The sequence below is a fragment of the Macrobrachium nipponense genome, chromosome 17, assembly GCF_015104395.2.
Source record: "Macrobrachium nipponense isolate FS-2020 chromosome 17, ASM1510439v2, whole genome shotgun sequence".
NCBI lineage: Eukaryota > Metazoa > Arthropoda > Malacostraca > Decapoda > Palaemonidae > Macrobrachium > Macrobrachium nipponense.
In genome coordinates this window covers 50541264-50557983 of record NC_087210.1, presented here as the reverse complement: position 1 = coordinate 50557983, position 16720 = coordinate 50541264, and positions in this window count along the sequence as shown.

The window sequence follows — 16720 nt, the reverse complement described above, 5'->3', positions numbered from 1 at the left end:
ATATAGATATATATATTATCTATATATGGATGTATTGATATAAAATGATGAGATATAGTATAGATATATATGGAGGATATATAAATTATATCTACTATATAATATAAGAATAGGATTATATATATATGGATGTATGGGATAATAGATAGATATGAATAGATAGATATAGATATAATATATTATATATTATATAAGAATATATATATAGTTTATTATATATACTATATATATATATAGTAGATAGAATATATTATAGTATATATTGATATATAATTATGTATAAATATAGATGATATAGATATATATATATATATTAAATATATATATATTATGAGATATATGATATATCTATATATATATATATATATATCTATAATTATTATTATATAAATAATATCATATATTAATGATATATATAATTATATATTATATATAGATATAATATTTATATATTATATATAGATATGTATTATATATATATCTGTATATATCTATATATATTATAATATATATATATCTATTATATATATATATTTATTATATATATATATATAATATATATATATATATATATAGAAAATATTTAATTATATATATATATATATATATATATATATATATATATATATAATATATACAATGTAACCTTTTGTGTAACATTACTGTATATTATGCACGTATCTCCCCTGCATGGTGGGGTCACATCTTCAAATTTTTATATGATTCAACCACAAATGGATCTGTAGCAGAGCATTACACACTCAAGAAAGTAACCCTGACGTTTCTAAGGAGAAATGTGACACTCGTGAAAGTATATAGTTGTTTTTTTTTCTGAACAAACGAACCGTCCTCTAACTATTACAATCCCAATACCCGCTATCCTTTCCCGCTCTCTTCCTCTAAGACTGAAACAGAGCCAGTTTTGGGCCTTTTTGTCGGCCCGAGACCCTTAGATAAAATCAAATCATTATCTCCTATGGATAAAACATTAGCCATTATTACATTCAATTGGATTTCACTTCACAATACAACAAATTCTCCCTCATGTTTTCGAAGCATTTTCGTTCATCAAAAAAACCTAAGACAACGTTGTCGCTTCCAACTCCATTGATGAAAAGGACCTTTGAGAAATTCCGCTGCTCCTGTTTTTCCCTTCTTTCATCTCCATCCATCTCCTGCCTTCCAACTCATCTTGTGTCCACAGGGGCCCAAGTGACACTATCGTGTACTTTTCTCCCCGGGGATGGTCAGAAAGTAAGAATGATAATGTCCAAGCCATCGCCATACCCCCTTTATCACGAACGAAAACTGTTGATCTTGTGGTTTCTTGCTAATTAAGCAGCATCATCTAAGCATTCTAGGTCTGCCAAGTTACTATCGCTACTCTGAGCCGTCCCTTCCATCTCCGCCCATTTATCTTACGATAAAATCTATAACTAATATTCCCTTATAGTATCACACAACTTATTGCAAATTCATTTGACTAGACACCATCAGCATTAACCATGCGTCTACTTGCCAAAGTAGAGTGCGTAAAACCTTCCAAAATACTGATCAGCGAAGGCCATTTTCAAATTCCACATTAAGCTACAAAATATGTATTACCACAAATACCTGCTCTTTGAAATTCCTACCTTTTCTTCTCTTTGAAATTCCTACCTTTTCTGCTCTTTGAAATTCCTACCTTTTCTGCTCTTTGAAATTCCTACCTTTTCTAAAAACAAGCATGCTAATCTGTTAAGCACTGTATCAATTTCTTTCCCCATTCTTCTATTCTACAATGAGTACAAATATTTTCAAAAAGCACAACGAAAATGCAATGCTCCAATAGTTACCACATTCAGTCAGATATCTTGGTTGTAACTCCCTATTCCCAATCATTCCATATTCACTAAAGCAGTCTAGCAAGTATGTGAGGAGGAATTTCATTTTCAGCTAAAATCCATCTCTGTTATGACCGATTCCTCTTCAAAACCGTTAAGTAAATCAGTGCATTCAGGTCGGCTGAGCTTCCGATATATCAATCAAATTATTCCCCTATATGGATATATATCTCTTATTCGTGACCTAACACATATATTACGCCAAGTAGTCTCTTTCTACTTCAAATGTCATTACAGACCAATCCCTCTCTTTGACAGCCATTTCCTCTTTTCACTAATGAATATTTCGGTAATAAGTCTATAGGCTACATTAACACAAAAGCCATTCCCTAAAAACATAGCTGTATCATCCACCTACGTTTTACAGATATACCCTCATCTCTTCTTGCGCTGCATCTAACTTGACTAACCAGACTTGAACACTTAAACTCTACGCCTACTTGGCATTCTTCATCCCGCCATGAATTCATTTGTGGTTACATTTTGCTTGTGATACCATCCACAGTAATTAAAACAACCTTAATCCATAAAAACTGAACTTTTAGATTTTAAACAAATCACTGACGAAAAATCAATTTCACGCTACCACGCACAGGCAGCGAGAGTCGATATCACCGGGGGCTCGCCTGAGCCATGATCCTGAAGGGTACTTAAAAGCGAAAAGGATAGCATCAAAATGAAACAAACTTTTCAGTCAAAACACTCGAAACGCCAACGAGGTTATGATGTCAAATTTGTGAAAAACACTTCAAAAGGAACGACGGACCAAATACGTGCAAACGTGTTTGACTACCAACGTGCGTATTATACCTAACTCTCTTCATGTACACGACAACAATTTAGCGTTTGCAAGCTCTTGGCAACACGGAGGCCACCGTAGCATAAAGTACAATGAAAAATGATCCAGACAGGAGAATGTAAATACGTTTCCACAGGTTATTTCGAATCAGTTTCAATAATTAAAATCTGCTAATACGACTGAAAATAAGGTTCATAAACATAATACAAGGAAATATAAGTGCCAAGGGTACCAACCTTTACTAGTGTAAACGAGAGAGAACAGCAGATATGAATCATGAGTTCACAAGGTCAGTTCAAAAGGTGATAAAATACCAATATATATACATACATAATAGCTATGAGATATATATGATATATACATTATATCTATATATATTATATATATATATATATATTATATATACACACGTATATATATATATATATATTATATCTATATATATATATATGTATATATATATGTATGTATACATATAATAATATATGTATATATTATATATATATAATATATATATATTACCTTATATATATATATATATATAAATTATATATATATTATATCTATATATATATCTATAATTACGTGTATATATAATATATATATATATATATATATCATATATATCCTCCTATGTATATATATATATATATATATATAGTCCTATATATATATATAATTAATATAGTATACATACATATATATCTATATATATATACATATATATATATATATATATATATATATATACATATACATATATATATATATATATATATGATATATATATATCATTATATATATATATATAAATAGAAATATATATATATTAGTGTAACCAATCAAATGCATATCTGGGATATCTACTATGTATCTAAAACACCGAAAAATACATATGTCCAGTTAATACTCAAATTACAAATATACAAATCAGAAAAAATCAGCCTACATAGAACTGATCTTTCGGTTAATAGTCCCGTATGATATTAAGCAAATTAATAAACAAATTCAAGCTCCAACAAGGAAAGTAGCGAAATATTCTGCAGCCTGAAAATATACTATGTGCACTTTCATATTTTCATTCTTAAAAACAGAAAAAGGTGGCCAGCTCGATATGCTGGGAAACAACCACCAATCAGACAATAAAATGACAAACGGAATTATTAGGATTAAGAACTAAGTGTCTGTGTTTGTGTGTTCACGTAAATATGGGTGTGTGCGTGCTCTCGTAAACGTCCAACGACCGCGACCGCGCGCGCGCGGGGTGTGTGTGTGTGGTAAGCATTCACCAAGATCCAATACAATTTTTCGACGTGCCATGATAAATAACACAACGACGGATCCGCCATCAATGAAAAGTGAAGCCGCAGCATCCATTTCACAGTAGAGTGATCTCCCGCCATCATTAGCATCTCGATGAAGCCACCGCTGAAAAATGAACCCTATCCACATCAGTCATTAGGAGCATCTTCAAACATCGTTTGTAATTCGTGAAAACTCAACTGGAGAGGAAGGGGGCCAGGGGAGAGGAGGTAATGAAGGAGAAAGGTGAAGGAGAGACTCGACGGGGGAAGGGAGGCAGAAGGAAAGGAGTGTCAGTGACAGGGCAGGAAGGACACAGGAAGAAGAAAAGGAGGAGGAGGAGGAGGAGGAGAATAATGTACATAATAGATAAGTACGACATAAAATCAAACAAAATGGGTACACTACTCGTATATATTCGAATACCTACATTTTCCACACATCCTTCACGCTGTATTCAGCCGAAGGTAGAATTTTACACATAAAGGACTCGATGCAGACGAATAGACACCTGCTAGAAACCGGGAACCAAATAAAAAAAAATCCAATAGTTTAATATCTAAAAGTTACGGATATAATAATGAAGTCAATAATGAATGGAAATATTAAGGAACAATGAAAATCGGAGAAAAACAACACTTGGGAAATGTATGAAACCAAAAGCCTAGACTGGAATGGAAAAAAAGAACCTCATATATATATATATATATATATATATATATATATAGTATAATATATAGTATATATTATATATATATATATATAATAATATATATATATAGAGAGTAGAGAGAGAGAGAGAGAGAGAGAGAGAGAGAGAGAGAGAGAGAGAGAGAGAGGTGTGTGTGTTGTGTGTGAGTGTCGTGTGTGTGTGTGTATTGTTGTGTTGGTGTGTTGTGGGCATAGCCTCCAGTCGCTCACTTTAAAACCATATTCATCAGACGTGTGCAGCTTAAGAAGCTGAACAGACCACAGGCCATTAATAACCTCACAGCTAACCTCTCCCGGTCGGATAATAAAGTAGTGGAGAGGCCAGGGGAGGGACGAGATGGAGGAATGGAATTATTGATCACCCTTCTGTAATGTAGAGAAGACAAGAAGAGGAGGAGGCAGAAGGAAAATAAATAGGGAGAGGAATAAAACCACCAGTCACTGGGAATCTGTATTGTTTAAAAACGGGTTAGGAACCGTTTGTAAACTGGTTGGGGTATGAAATACTGAGAAGAATTGGGAGGTAATGGAGCGGGGAAACATATCCGACCTCCAGGTCCTGAATACTGCGTTTGAATCAACACTATAACAGAATGTTAACACCCTCACCCAAGCAGTTGCAAATCTAAGGGTAACTCACGCCTACTGGCGATAGTTTGACCCAAGCACCAAGCAGGCAACGCTAAACATCAATGGTGATGTTTATGTGTTGCTGAAAAATGCATGTTTACATGCAAAACTTTAATGACCCAACATTACAAAGAGGTTATGACATAAGAATAAGAGGGGCTACACACATAATGGGCTCAATTTCCAAATGAATAATTTTCTCAGTAACAGGAATTTGAAAATAACAGAACTAAAAAATCATACACCTCGGCAACTCCTTTAATAGGTATACCGAAAGGCAGACCACCAAGGACAATTGTCAAATATCTAATAAGACGTATACCGTGAACAAGTTACATAAAACGTTATAATGTGACTGCAATCTTAATTATAAAAGTAATCACAAGTAGTCTGTTACTTTCAGTTAAGTTCATCAAGATAAAATTCGCTGTTTCAACGCGCACAACTGAGGATGTAAATAACAGCATTACTATGTTCCCAAAAATAAGGTTAAAGGTAATAAAATACACTGGAAAATGAGTGTACAGAGTGTAGGGCAACAGGGAAATGGTACTCTTTCTTATGACCAGAAAGTTTAGCAATAAATCAACATACTATGATACAGAAAAACAGCAACTACTGTTTATTTTCAACTCATTGAGCGGTTGGAAGATGATTTCGGACGTTAGAATGAAGACTTTAGAGCGATTTCTTGTGTATACTCATGACTCGTAACAACCACTCTCGGTCGCTGACTGGAGAACCCAGGAGAGGGTAGCAAAGTACTGGATCCAGCCGCCTGTTACGCCTACAGGCTTAGTAACAATGGCTTGGCTATAATGCAACAAGGAACTAGAAGATATTTCTGAACAATATGTCAAGATAAGAAGGTTAAGAGCTAGAGGATAGTGGCTCTTTAATGTAGCAATTGTTATTCATAAATTATGCATTCTGGGTTTTTAATACGCATATCTCGGTTTGCGTGGTGTATCCTGAAGATTATTTTGAGATAAAAATGATTCTGTAGCAGATTTACCAAAGCAATGACATTCTTGTTATTGTTCAGGCAGGTTTCGAATACATCGAGTTATTTTCTTTTCCAGAACAAATCAATTGGTCACTGATTTATGATTCGACCTTAGGACAAGTTAAATAAACCAGTGCATTTATTTTTCCTTCCACAAAGTACTGTTGCAACAAGAGTTCTACTTAGCACAACAATTACTCAAAATCTGTTGCTGCTACTTCTGAACAATTTATTTAAATTCTTAGCTGACCTATACCAAAAAGCCAGCGTAGCCTTTAAGGCAACACAAAGCCTTTAAAGTTAATGTCCTCATAAATAAAGAGACAAAAGGCTACGCTTCTGGTGCCATTAAAGGAACGAAAGACCAAACAAATGTTTTAAACTTTCTCATGGAAATGAGCCCTCCTTCCCCATTAGCAACGGCCCCTACCCCCCCCCCCATCTCTCTCTCTCTCTCTCTCTCTCTCTCTTTAAGATTTTATTAACAATTCTTAACATTTCGTACCTTTAACACCTTATCCAGTATAATCTGAAGATAAATTCTAATGAATACTGGAGGGATTTCATATTGTTACCAAGATGAAGATCGTCAGGATGCAAGTGGGGAAGGGGGGTGGGGGTGGAGGGGGGGGGGGTCGGGGGTGAGACGCATGAAGGCCAAAGAGATGGAACAGAAGGATTCTTCAGCATTGATGCAAGAGAGTCAGAAGCAAACAGAAAGGGAATAACAAAAGACACATCAAGACTACCTGTTGCCTTTACTTGGTGGGTCTTTAGTCTCAGAGTCTTTGTTCGTCTTTAATCCAGATATGTATCGAAAAAGCCTTTGAAAACTTGGGCGCCTTTTTATGCCGTCAGTTCGAATGTTATTCAAACCGCAGTTGCATAAGGCCTCGGCAAAACGGCCGCCCAATTTCTTTCCCGGAAATTCATATCCGATATCAATAGTTTTTTCATCACGGCAGAATGCCCATATTTTCCCCCACATTGAGGGAAAAATGGGAATCCTACAATGAGGAAACGCATTTGATACTTTTTTTAAGTCTCCTGAGTTCGATTCCAAAAGGGGAAACCCCAGTTTTTCTAATATTAGCTTTCCAAAGAGACAGGGTTCATTGATTACTTCCTGGACAATGACTTTTTTTTTAAATCTTTTATTAGGACCTTTCCTTCCATTATGCTTTAAATGACGTCGGTTTCTCCCAATCCTTTCATTCTCTCGTCAAAATTTGCCTTTTCATTTCACTGGCATTCTCCCGACTTTTTCACCTGAAATGATCCCATACTCCTCCCCTCTTATCTCTTATTCTCTTTCCTATGACTTTATTGTCTTTTCCCAGCTCCCCTTCTTCTCCATCGCCCCCCCAAAATACACTTTGTTGCGTTGTTTCATTCACGCCTCAATCGCTCATTGTCATGGCGTCCGCGTCTTTACCTTCAGATACTCGCCTCGTACCTCTCAAGCGAATGGCGACACTTTTCGATCGTATAGGAAAAAACCTGATCATAAAACCACAATGTTGTACATGATATTGTGCCTTTGATTTGCAATGCGGTAGCGATTTCTATCCAGAGTCAAGCGGACGAACAACGTCAATGAAAGTGAAATGGAAAAAGGATGAAAGAGAAATGAGGAATGCAGCATGTCCGCATCAACCATGCAAGACCTGTGCCGTATATAAACGAGAAAGAGCAAAAGCTGATAGTGAATCCCATACATGGACGCTACAGTGTATCAATAGAATACAGCATTCTAATACCAGCCTGTTAGCAACTGAGCTTTTATAAATGAAATTCATTTTCGTAACAATAAAAATGCATACTTATCATTTTGATTCATTCTCATTTGTGGTCATCACGCTGAAGCGTATTTCGCGCCGCGAGACTTGCCACCGAATGGGCTCTTCATTGAAACCATCGGTCATCGTTACCGCAAAATCTAACCAAGTAATATCAGCTCTGTCTTTGTTGTTAACATCGGTATTCCAGACATTTGTCGATAACTATAATGACCAGGGTTTTTTTTTTGATGACTCACTACTAGGAGTCTGAAACCGCTGGCGTCATTACCGACTGACTGATTTATATATATTAAACCTGGGTTCACAACGCAGTCATAACCGATAAATGCAAAATCAGTGAACTTCTCCAACCAGTGGAACTGCCAAGCTTCATAACTGCAACACTGACGCTCATATAATTTTTAGCAGCAGTAGTAGGACTATACTCTGTTTTTTTCCATCTGTCCATCCGCCTATGGTGGTCGCGCATGGTAACACTGCGTCCCGGGCTTTAAATAGTTACGCTATGTGTAAGTTTTAGGTAAATAAAAGGATATCTGGGTGTACATTTGCAACTGAAAAGTGTTTTAATAATTTACTGTATGCGAATTACACCGTTAATATTTGAAATAGGATGTTACTTAAAGCTCGGGACGCAGTGTTACCTTGCACATGCACTACATGCGGATGGACAGATGGAAAAAAAAACAGAGTATAGTAAGTAACAACAAGCGCCATGTCTCTGACAATTAGGAGATTTCTTGACCGGGTAACGAGAATACTCATTTTCAGTCTGAACCGACATCACGGCACAAGCGTAGCTACCACACAACATTTGCTTATGCGTATTCTGTAGTAGTGCCCTATTCAAAATTTGTCCCTCAGGAACTGCTGAAGCTTAAAACTTAAGTCATAAATTGAGATAAAAAGAACAAACAAAAGGGAACACTATAAAAACTCCCTCTAGGATTAAATGCAGATACAACATATAAACAAATACATAACTAAATCAGTGAACAAAGTGTACATATTTCTACATAACTAAATCATTGAACAAGTGTACATATTTCTAACTAAATCAGTGAACAAAGTGTACATACTTCTAACAAAGTAACAAGAAAACAAATTTTACCTCTAGTTGCTTCACCTGACGATAAAAAAAATCTCATGCTAGATGGAGGAGAAACGAAGAAAAAGAGAGAAACAAATAAAAACACCTATGGATTACTGACGGGAACTCTTGAAGCAAAAGTTCTCGGAAGGGTTGGAAACAGTGTAAACATTCACGAGTTCAAAACATAAAGCATGAAAATGAAAATGCCCCAGGCACAGAAGAGCAATACGAGATAAAAGATATTTCTAAAGGTGGAGAAACATGATTCGTAAATGCAGAGCAGATCCTCTCAAAAAATGCAGAGAGAGAGAGAGAGAGAGAGAGAGAGAGAGAGAGAGAGAGAGAGAGACTACAGGTTGTCAGGGCTGAGAGATGTAGTAGCCGTCGGCCACTGCAATTAGCCCTTCTACCTTTTGACGTCGTTTCAGCCGTCATAAATTTGAGGGCCCTTCCATTCTACGACACGTGTCAATATGACGAGCGACCGACCGACTCCCCCTCATGAAGAGAAAAAACCTCTTGCTTTTTCAAAAGACTTTCAGAGCTCAATTTTCGCTCTGGCCAACACCATCCGGAAAGTCTGACAGTCATTTCATCAGTGCATTTTTCTTTTCAAATGACGTGGTTAATGTGGTTACGAAAGCCTTTTTAACCTGACACTACGATGATGACTTTTGGAAAAACACTGCGTATAAGTCATACAAAGGAAGGCAGAATAGGTGTAACTTACTTGCCGTAAGCTTCAAATAAGGTACTGCAATACTGCTAAAAAAGAAAAAAAAAAGGTCTCAGATTTCTAATCCTAAAATTAAACTTTAAAGAAATGACATTAAGGAAGGACAGACTTGAGTACCAATAATACAACAATACCATTTTTTTAAATTTGCAAAACTACATTATACTTTTTAAATAATGCAAGACTACATAGTTGGTAATTAAGAGCGAAATTAATTTAAATAAGGATTAATTTTTGCAAGTAACAGCATCGTCCACATAACTTCCAAGTCAAACCGAGATGCAGTCAGTTCTCCTCCGGAGACGCACGACAGTCCAACCGACTGACTTTCAGGTCTAAAGAACATCAGCTCATGTCCTATTACTAACACACAGCGATGTCCTAAGGGTTTCTATAACATTCTAAGAAGTTTTTATCCTTTGATTCGTAAATATGTGCATTATCACCTCATGTACTCAAACACTTTTTCCGTACTTGGCACTGAACATGGTACTAATATGTACTTGTGACGGCAATCAGGCTATGCTAACATTTTTCAATACCAAACATATGATCAACGTTGAGTACACGTAAAATACACCACAAGAAATTTTACTCTTAAATGCTAGACTTTTTAAATAATCATGACAAACAACTGACATAAAAATTGCTTTATAAATATAATTAAGAATCCGCCTGCCCCTCCAAGAAACAAAACGGTCCCAAGTATTCAATGCAAAACATCTTTCACTTACAAGCCTGGCTTACCTATCTATACCTGTATTGACTTCGCTTCCACTTTTCTCTTACTCAAACCTTACAACTATTATTCCAAGTTTCACGGTCATTTTCAAAAACAAATCGTGTGACGCACTGCAAGAAACAGCGACAACGAAGCAAGCACATCACAGCAAGTGGGTCAATTACAGTCGTCAATGAGGCCTAAATAAATATTCGGTCATTTGTAGTTTCTGAGGCAGCTGAACCATCCCCTGACTCACGACACCCAGTCAAGTCCAACCAAACTTGTCGAAAGTCTAACATTTCCGACTACGTATCTTTACACCATTTATTTCTTTTGGAATTATGAAAACACACAAATAAGAATTTCCAAGAATCACCAACTAAATTGGCTTCAATATATAACTGGGAAAATGACATTTACATCGTACGGTAAATTTCCATGGGCGTGTTTACTATTCTTATGAAAAAAGTGTATGTTATATAATCCAGCAACTACTGGCTTTGCCATTTTATACGTATATTAATTCACTTACAAATTTTCGTTAATCAGTGTTGAATGAGTGTTACACTAACAAGTTATAAGAAAGGTAAAGTCTGTGAGCAAAACTTAGAATAGGAATATTGGAAGTTTGGTTGATAAAAAAAATGAAAACACTCGTGTATATACTGTTTATTACTCTCAATATTTTACAATATTTTTGGAAATAACCAGTCCCCCAAAAAACATCTGACACACCAATAAAAATAATTTAAATTTGTACTAAATGTTGCAAATTTTCAACTTTTCCTCCCCACCTGCTAGCTACAAAAATGAGAGAGAGAGAGAGAGAGAGAGGAGAGAGAGAGAGAGAGAGAGAGAGAGAGAGAGTCTGCCAAAATGGAATCAGTATGCAGCAAGCTCGCAGACGGTGGGTTTATGAAGATAACCGGATCCCAACCTCATAGAACAACTTTCCCAAGAGAAAATCCAGTAGTCACTTTCCTTTATCAAAAGTTGGGGAATTCCATTGGCATGACTTTGGAAATTGGACAGACTAAACTTTTGAAGGTTTCCTTATGAAGTAGGTGCTCGCCGCGGCCAAATATCAACATCGGGACGCACGGCCAGGGCAATACTGCAACTTCCAGAAACTGTTGCAAAAGGATTTTCTCGTCTCATCTCTTTGCCCCGAGCTTTTTTTATTTATTCACTTATTTTTTGGCAAGAGTCCTGAAGACACATTCATTTTTTTTCTATAACGAGAACCTTTCTGTCAGCAGGGGAACGAGTGCATGACTTCATAACATCATGGAAATAACGATGCTTGAAGGCAGCGACGTTACTTCAATAGCACTATACTTGGTTTTTTTCCATCTGTCCACCCGCCTGTGGTGTTTTTGTATGGTAACACTGCGCCCCGGGCTTTAGATAGTTACATTCAGCTTACATTCAACAATTATAATAATATCCTATTTCGAATATTAACGGTGTAATTCGCATACAGTAAATTATTAAAACACTTTTCAGTTGCAAATGTACACCCAGAAATCCTTTTATTTACCTAAAACTTACACATCGCGTAACTATCTAAAGCCCGGGACGCAGTGTTACCATGCGCAAACACCACAGGCGGGTGGACAGATGGAAAAAAAAAAACAGAGTATAGTTGGAACCTAGATCATTATATATTCCTGTTTATATAACGACCTTTGCCACGTCGTCGCAGGGGCAGTTCCAGATACTGTGAACCCCCAAATTCGAAGCAAGCCTATCTTCACTCTGGCATAGGACCAATAACAAAGTACTTGGGTGTGCAATTCCCTGCCTACATCAATCATTTTTTATCTTAACATAAAGGGCCTACGTCGTCTCCTTGAACAGGGGTCGATCATAAGGCTAGCTGTCGAGGCAGGGCAAGGCAAGGAACCATAACAAAATCAAAATTTTTTGTGGTAGAAATTGAAAGTATTAATTTTATGGTGTGCTGTCGTCTAGGAAGACTTGAAACTTCTTAATCACGTATAAACTCATGGTGCTTGTTTGTTCGTATGGTGTTTTTACTTTGCATAGAACCAGTGGTTATTTAGCAACGGGACCAACGGCTTTAGGTGACTTCCGAACCACGTCGAGAGTGAACTTCTATCACCAGAAATACACATCTCTCACTCCTCAATGGAATGGCTGGGAATCGAACTCGCGACCACCGAGGTGGGACGCCAACACCATACCAACCACGCCACTGAAGCGCTAAACTCATGGTGCTGTTTTGCCCTTTCGCTAAATCATCTACGAATACCATCATATATAATAAAACTAACCATTATAAAATACACAGAATTATAGGTTATGTTACAAGCACACTCCTCCTTGGCGAAATGACTGGACAACGACTTGTTCGTTTGATCATATACTGTTTGATAATAACACTTTATTTGAATCATCTGGAAGGTAATGAAGTATTGCATCGATAATGTCATTTGCCTGCGTTTCTTCCTGCCTCACATGACGGCATGTCTTCTTCCAGTAATGAAGCTTACGACGCTTAAAATAACAATGAGGGGCAGATGAAAGATATGAGAGAGAGAGAGAGAGAGAGAGAGAGAGAGAGAGAGAGAGAGAGAGAGAGAGACTATTGACCTGACTGTATACTGTATGCTGTGATCTGCTATCCTGTTATGGAAAGAACGATCATCGCTCTGTGGTTCAGTAACTGGACAATTTTGAACTTCAATACGCTAGACTTTCATATACCTGTTTTTTGTCTATTCTATTCAAAGTCATCTGAATTCTTGGCATAATACACTTTCTTTTTATTATTAAACGTAAGCTTTTTATTGTGATTTTCGCTGTTCTAGTAAACCTCTGGTATTCATGATACCATTTGCTATAATCAAAGCCACTTTTCGCCATTTCTTCCTTTCAAAAACCATCAATTTCTCCTCCCTTTCTATCATCTGAGCTTTTCCTTTTTTATTACCCCTTCCGTCTCGCCCTACCAGTTCCTCCTTCCCCCTTCAGTGCACTACTCCCCTGCGGCCTTGACGTTGGCTTGGCTGAAGAGGAGAGAGGGCTGTCATGTCCCAGGACGAGGGGTATTCACACTGTATTTTTCATTTTCCACGGGGCCTGTCAAAGCCCTCTGCACCCTGTTGAGCCCATATTGTTAAAGGGTGGGGATTTAGGACTTCTATAGAGAGAGAGAGAGAGAGAGAGAGAGAGAGAGAGAGAGAGAGAGAGAGAGAGAGAGAGAGGTTCCACCATCCATGCTAAAGCACAGTAGTTATGATTGAAAAATTTATAACACACTGATATGTACCGATAGCCTCTTTTCATAGTAGGAGTATTTGGAGAGAGAGAGAGAGAGAGAGAGAGAGAGAGAGAGAGAGAGAGAGAGAGAGAGAGAGAGAGTAAACATTTAAAAGCTTAGTGATTTTTACAAAACGTCTTTCATGCACCCCGTAGGATTTTGTAGAATGCCGATCTAATATGAAGTTATTAAAAATCATGAAAATTTTTATAGAGGAAACAATGCAATGCGTTATATACCCAACCGGTATCACAAAGATTCTCTTAACGGGCTGTCACTGGAAAAGTGCGATATTTATTTTCTTATTTTCATTCATAATAAACATGAAATGCATTTCAAACGCTCATATGCCAAACCACTACTAAAAGATTACAGAATCCTCTGAAAACGTATAATGAAAATGTACAAAAATACAAAAAATATGGATCCCAATCTTCAGTGGCTCAAACAATTTTTTTTTTTCGATTTTATACAGCTGTCCTTCTTTCCTTTACAGGTATGAATGAGAAACTACTGCTAATGACAAAGGTGAGCTACTTCAAACGGCCTCGAAGGTAAACAATCTTCGGATGAGGATTCGCTTCCTTGCCATCCAGTGTCGCTTCTTAAAGAGCTGCTTCCTGTCCAAGGGAAGATTTATCCGATGAATCTTTCCCCTTTCGTCCAAAGATTTCTGGAGACCTTTCATCCGAAGATGTATTAGAACAGAGAATAAAATGGATTGAATTGTTGCCTAGTTTTAGTTTTCTGTAAAAGCAAACTATTGAGATAGCTTTGTCTGTCCGTCCGCACTTTATCTGTCAGCCCTCAGATCTTAAAATCTGCTGAGGCTAGAGGGCTGCAAATTGATATGTCGATCATCCACCTTACAATCATCAAACATACCAAATTGCAGTACTCTAGCGTCAATATTTTATATCTTATTCAAGGTTAAAGTTAGCCATAATCGTTCGTCAGGCCACCAGGGCCGGCTGAGAGTTTCATGGTCAGCGGCACACACAGCATTATACAGAGACCATCGAAAGATAGACCTTTTTTCGGTGGCCTTGATTATACGCAGTACAGAAAACTCAATTTTGCTCACTTTCGGCGCATTTTTTAATTGTTTATCAAAACATCAGTTTTCCAGATCAGATTTTACAATTAACTCGGCCGTTCCTCACTTCTAAGGTTTCAGTGCCCTCAATGTTTGCTCAATAGCTGATCTTGTGCTTTTGTACAATTACGCTGAATAATTATACTTCCTTTCTGCCAGGCAATATATATACGGGAAACTTTTAGATATATGTCAAACACTTGGAGATCTCCAAGACAACGGATACGAGTTTCACGTACCTAAACTGATTGCTGGCAATGATTCGACTTTATTATCCAAATCTCTTATAAATAAACTTTGCAACATTGGTGTTGGAGGCTAAATACTTTGTCTCATTCACTGTGTTTTAAACAGTCTGTAATTGGGAGTTGTTCATTGTAACTTGAAAGTGTCCCTTGCTCTACCTTGTCTGATGTTCCTCCAACCAAATTAAGTGTCTATTGATTAGGCTTAGTAGATGTTAGAAGTTCCCTAAGACCCTTCTCATTTAGAGAAGACTGCCCAATGGGGTGGTTCATTCTCCAAAACAGAGGAAATTATGATACTGACCAATGTCTGAAGTTATCCCATTTGGTCACCTTTTGCATCCTCTATTTGAACAAGGCATTTCTATTTCTGCCTTCAGCGTTTGCTTCCCACGACCTAAAGCGTTCTGCTTGTTTTGCAGATCGTCTATCTACTGCAGCTACTACCTGCTGAGGTGCAACGTTGTTACAATATTTAGTACCAAAATTATTTTACTCCTTTCACTGCAAAACTATGGATAGGTTTCCCTGGCAGTATCACCGATATCGATGCTCAAACATGAGGTACATTCCTTCGTTACGTTGGATTTGTTAATTTTTTTACTAAAAAAAATAATAACATCGGTCCTCATTGCTCAGTAAACTCACCTGCAAGAAAAGCTAGGTATGATTTCCAAGCAAGGCAGACTGAGTGGCGCAGTCCGCTGACATGCGCAAGGAATTATGTACATGGTAACCAGACAACTGTGGTGAGTCGCAACCAGTGAAAAGGTACATGAAGCAAGCATCTTCATCCCAAAAATCTTTCTTAAAACCTGGAAGGCTAACATTTTCTGCAGCCATCCCTCAAAAGGGCAAAGGAGCACGGTGGAAAAAAATAACTCACAAAAACAAACTACCAAAAAACTTCTACCCAAGTTTTAAAAGCAAAACATTCCTGACGCTCCGTGAAAATAAGTTTCCCGAAACAACTCCGCGAATCGTAGGAAAATACAAAAAGGAATAGTTGAATCACCAAAGGTTGAGACACCATAGCAAAATCCCTAAAATGATTGGAACATAACCCAAACTTCCTGAGGCAAAAATGTCGAACTGACGATCCTGTTTAACAATAGCAATAAAATGTTAACTCTGGAGTTGGGTACCGTCATACGATTAGAAAATTTCAGACTTACTTTAGGGGTAACTGTTGAAGGATACCGGATGCCAGAAAAAAAGAAGAAGAATCATTCCTAGAGATACCTAAAAGGAAAATGCATGATATACTTCCTCCTTGATACAAACTAAAAGATTTTTTTTTTTCCAACGCATTCGGCGATTCCTGATATCAGCAGATTTTGGCCGTATAGACTCCGGTTAAGAGCCTAGTGTCAACTTCAATAAAAAGCAGTTTATTTCTGTGGCTAA